The 5,239-nt window shown below is 39.8% G+C and overlaps 1 pseudogene; it reads right to left on the reverse strand.

The window, feature by feature from the left end:
* Positions 1–917: 917 nt before the first annotated feature.
* On the reverse strand, positions 918–2,407 carry LOC102871680 (annotated as a pseudogene).
* Positions 2,408–5,239: the final 2,832 nt, after the last annotated feature.

A 5,239-nucleotide genomic window follows, 5' to 3' on the forward strand; every position in this document is an offset into this window, starting at 1 on the left:
AATATAAAATCCAGTAAGGAACACTGACTGTGAAAGAAAGGTGATATTAGAGCTAAAATGTAAAGTGAATGTAAGATTTTAGTGGAGACAATTAAATTCCTTCAAAAAATAATTAAGCACCAAACTTGTAATAGAATGAATGCTTTTTAAAAAAAAAAAAGAATGAATGCTTTTCATATGTAGTAAAATAAACACATAAAGATTGACATACATCAAAAAGAACAAGAACAGAATAGTCTTACGGATTTACTCTTTCAACAACACAAAACTATTATTCAAGGAATATATAATGTAATACATCATAGGTATATCACATTTAGAACTGTTTTTGTTATGTGTTATAGAATTAATTACAACTCTTAAATCACACTATGAGCAGATCTGACGTCGTGTCCTATCCTGGGACATCTTCATCATCTCTGGCACACTTGAGTCCATTGCTACGGTCACTATATCATTTCATCTTGTTGAGGTTCTTACTATCTTACAGTGACCCCCTACTTTCCCAAGCATGATGTCCCTCTTAAAGAACGAACCCCTCCTAACAACATGCCCAAAACATGTGAGAGGAAGTTTCATCATCCTTTCTTACAAGGAACACTTTTGTTCAGTTTCTCTAAAACAGACTTATTGTTTCTCCTGGAAGACCATGACACATTCAGAACTCTTCTTCAACATCATAACTTGAAGATATAGCTTTTTCATCTTTAATCTTTAGTCATTATCCATCTTTCAGATGCATAGAAATAATTGAGGAGACCATAGCTTAAATCAGGCACATGCATGTCTGCTTCAGGGGGTTGTTGTTTTTGGGGTTTTGTGTGTGTGTGTGTGTATGTGTTTTTCCATTTAAGGGAGGGAATACTTTATTCAAAACCCATCAGAGAAATGGACATCTTGAGTCTGTGACAAGGAATTCATGTTTTAAAGCATAGGTCAGTAGTTGTATATGAATGTATACACTGCTGCATACAAATTAACTGATCAGACCACAACTTTTCAATGTTTAAAACAGAATAAGCTTCCCTGTAAAAGCAGCACCTTTGAGACATTTTAACTTTAGTATTCTTTTCCTCATCCTCTCCTTCAACAGAATCCACACCTAGCTCCTCATCATCCTTCTCAAGGACAGCCATGTCCTCACTGGCCTCAGAAATCTCTCCTTCCTCCACTCCCTCACCTACATACCAGTGAACAAAGGCACACTTGGCATACATCAGATCAAATTTGTGGTCCAGACAAGCCCAGGTCACAGCAATAGCTGTGGTGTTGCTCAGCATGCACACAGCTCACTGTATCTTGGCCAGGTCTCCGCCAGGCACCACAGTGGGAGGTTGGTAATTAATACCAACCTTGAAGCCAGTGGGGCACCAATCCACAAATTGGATGGTACGTTTGGTCTTGCTGGTGGCAATGGCAGCATTGACATCTTTGGGAACCACATCACCACGGTACAGCAGGCAGCAAGCCATGTATTTACCATCGCGAGGGTCACATTTCACCATCTGGTTGGCTGGCTCAAAGCAAGCATTGGTCATCTCTGCGACAGAAAGTTGTTCATGGTAAGCTTTCTCCGCAGAGATAACAGGGGCATATGTGGCCAGGGGAAAGTGGATGCGGGATAGGGTACCAGGTTGGTCTGGAATTCTGTCAGATCGGTATTCAGAGTATCATAAAATCTGAGGGAAGTAGTGATAGAGGACACAATCTGACTACTAAAGCGGTTAAGGTTAGTGCAGGTTGTGTGTTCAATATCAAGGTTTCTGCGGCAGATGTCATAGATGGCCTCATTGTCTACCATGAAGGCACAATCTGAGTGCTTCAGGGTGGTGTGGGTGGTGAGAATGGATTTATAGGGCTCGACCACAGTTGTAGAAACCTGGGGGGTTGGGTAAATGGAGAACTCCAGTTTGGACTTCTTGCCATAATCAACAGATAGGTGCTCCATCAGCAGGGATGTGAAGCCAGAACCTGTTCCCCCACCAAAGCTGTGGAAGACCAAGAAGCCCTGGAGACCTGTGCTTTGGCCAGCCAATTTTCTAATCTGGTCCAGAAACAAGTCAGTGATCTCCTTGCCAATGGTGTCGTGCCCACGGGCGTAGTTGTTGGCAGCGTCCTCTTTGCCTGTGATGAGCTGCTCAGAGTGGAAGAGCTGGCAGTAGGGGCCAGTGCGAACTTCATCAATGACTGTGGGTTCCAGGTCTACAAACACTGCCCTGGACACACGCTTGCCATCACCAGTCTCACTGCAGAAGGTGTTGAAGGAGTCATCTCCTCCCCCAGTGGTCTTGTCACTTGGCCTCTGGCCACCAGGCTGGATGCTGTGCTCCAGACAGTAAAGCTCCCAGCAGGCATTGCCAGTCTGGACACCAGCCTGGCCAACGTGGATGGAGATGCACTTATGCATTGATGCTGCTTCCCGGTTCCAAGGAGAAGATGGAGAAGGAGAGGAAGGTTGTTGCTATTTACAGAGCGGTGGTTGTTGTCCCCTGTCTGTTTTTAAATGGACATTGCCATTGCTCTTTAGCACTTTGGAGATGTCACTGACAGAAGATTTTTTCCAAGATGATGTATCTTTTTGATTTCTTGACTGCTGGTACCATGGCTGTTTATTGTGGATCCAAATAATATGGAATTATTGACAACTTCAATTTTTTTTATCTATCATAATGTTGCTTATTGATCCGGTGCTGAGGATTTTTGTTTCCTTGATGTTGAGATGTGTTTCAGAGATGATGAGGATGGCCCAGGATAGGGCAGGGTTCAGGCTGGCTGTTTTTAGGGTCGCTATGAGTCATAGTGGACTTGATGAAAGCCAACAACCGCAACAACAATCAACCAAGTACCCTGAGGAAGCAAGCAAATCCCTTTTGCTGAAGAAATCTCTGTTCAACTTGGAAACTTTGAATACCTGCATCCATAAGCAAAGGCCAGTCCAGAGCAAGCCATGGGGTTGCGATAATCAGCCCTATTTCACAGCATGGGTCATCATCTCTTTATCTGATTGGGTTCGGTACAAAATCACTTCAAATTAAAAATAATCAAAAAAACAAAACAAAAAAACAACCCAACCCAAAACAAAACAAAAAAACCAACCACTTCTTCAGAACACTTCTAATGAAATCTAAACTGCAACAATGTATACAATACCGAGTCTTGATTCTGTGTCTAATAAGTGCTGTCTTCCTTGCAATTTACTTGGGAAATTTTTGCTAGCCATGATCTATATAATCCAGATATGCTCAATATAAGGATAAAATAACGAAAAAAAAAACAACACAAGAAGGAAGAAGCTTATTTTATATAAGATATAGTTTATGTGAATGATTTAAAAACAAAATCATTAGTTCAGTTTGATAGATAATGTGACACCATCTGTTAGAAATACAAAAGAGGAAGATTAGCATACATTATTTACTTCTGCAAGGGTTGCATTTCCTACTGTGATCTGATATATTTGGCTCAGCAAAATGTTTAAAAAGCACTTTATAAATATTGAAACATTAGATCCACTGAATTTTAAAAAAGCTTGCATTAAATAATGACATTTTTAGTACCAGGTAAAGATAGAGAAAAATTAGTCTTGAATGTCTTTCAAAATACAAAGCATATATAAAATTAGTATGAACAGTATTCAAGATAATTTGTTGCTAACAAAGACATTTCAGTTACTCTAAAAATATAAAAACTGGTATAGAGCCCTAATCATAAAACAAACCTACTGTGTTTGAGCCAATTCTTATTCATAGTGACCCTGCAGGGGAGAAGGGAACTGTTTCTTAGATCTTTAATGGCTATGTACCTTTACAAGAGCATATAATCACATCTTTCTCTGCTGAAACACCCAGTAAATTTGAACTATAGACCTTTCTGGTAGCAGTCCACTAGTTAACCGCTTTGTCAGCTCATGGAGTAAAGTATAATGGCTAAAAACATAGCTTTTGCTATTAGACAAAAAGACCTAGAATCATAGCTCATCATGGAATGTTTGATTTGGGGTAATATTTTCTGTTCCATTCTCACAGTCTCAGACAAGCTAAAGATCTTTGTTGAAGATGGATAGAGTTTGGCCCATAATTGCATGAAGTTTACAAAACTGAAGTGCTTTGACTGGTTTTACAATTATTAATACTTGTATTGTTAGTATACATTGTATTTCCTGCATATACACTGTGTTTCATATATGTTCATCCACATTATATATTGTTCATTTATATAGTAGGAGTTTTTTTGCCTCCCTTGCAATCTTCCTACCAATGACTACTTTTGTGAAAAAGTGAAAGCCAGCTGTTTCAAGCCATAAGCCCTAATGTCCTCCTTTTAGATAGTCAATTGCTGGTTTACCCATCCCTGAACTGATGTTTTGTATTGTGGTGCTGAAGTAGAGTACTGAATATCTCAGGAACTGCCAACAAAACAAACAGGTATGACTTGGTGAGAGTCTATGCAGAGTGTTCCTCGGGGCAAAAATGGTGAATCAGTTTCATCTGTCATATTTTTGAGAAGTAGCTAGGGAAGGCTATTCATTAGAGAGGGACATCATAATTGGAAAGATGGGGTTGGGGGCTCAGCAAAGGAGAGGGAGATTTTCAATGAGTTGGACTGAAACAGTGAATTCAGAAATAGATTACTGATACTTGTTATGTGCCATTGAGTTGCCTGCAACACATAGTGACCCTGTGAACACCAGCTCTGAACCTGGCCCTATTCAGAGCCAGTCTCACTGTCTCAACAAACTTACCCCTTTTACCCTAGTTACTGTGTCAATCCATCACATCCAGCATCTTCCTTTCCTGTGCTGCCCTTCACCCTTCTAAACTTGATGTCCTTCTCCAAGGACTGGTCCCTCTTAGTCACATGCTCAAATCACATAAGATGAAGCTTCAAATTTCTTGGCTTCAAAGATCAGACTAGTTTCATCCTCTCCAGAAAGACCCGTCTGTTCTTTCGGCAGTCGACGGTATGTACAATACATTTCTCCAGAAACACAATTCAAAGGTATTCATTAGTAGTTCTTCTATCATCCTTAGTCATTTTCCAACTCTTTGATAGATACGTGGCAAGTAATTGTAAAGAATATGACTGAATCAAGCACACCTAGTATCTAGACTGACATCATTGCTTCTTACTACTCTGGAGAAGTCTCTGACAGCAGATTTTCCCAATTCATCTTTTTTTTTTCTATAATTATATTTTATTAATTTTCATAAACTTTTACAGAGATTTTGGGCTTCCACTC

This window comes from Elephantulus edwardii, unplaced genomic scaffold, assembly GCF_000299155.1.
Source record: "Elephantulus edwardii isolate Elephantulus edwardi_28Jun2011 unplaced genomic scaffold, EleEdw1.0 scaffold00014, whole genome shotgun sequence".
Classification (NCBI taxonomy): Eukaryota; Metazoa; Chordata; class Mammalia; order Macroscelidea; family Macroscelididae; genus Elephantulus; species Elephantulus edwardii.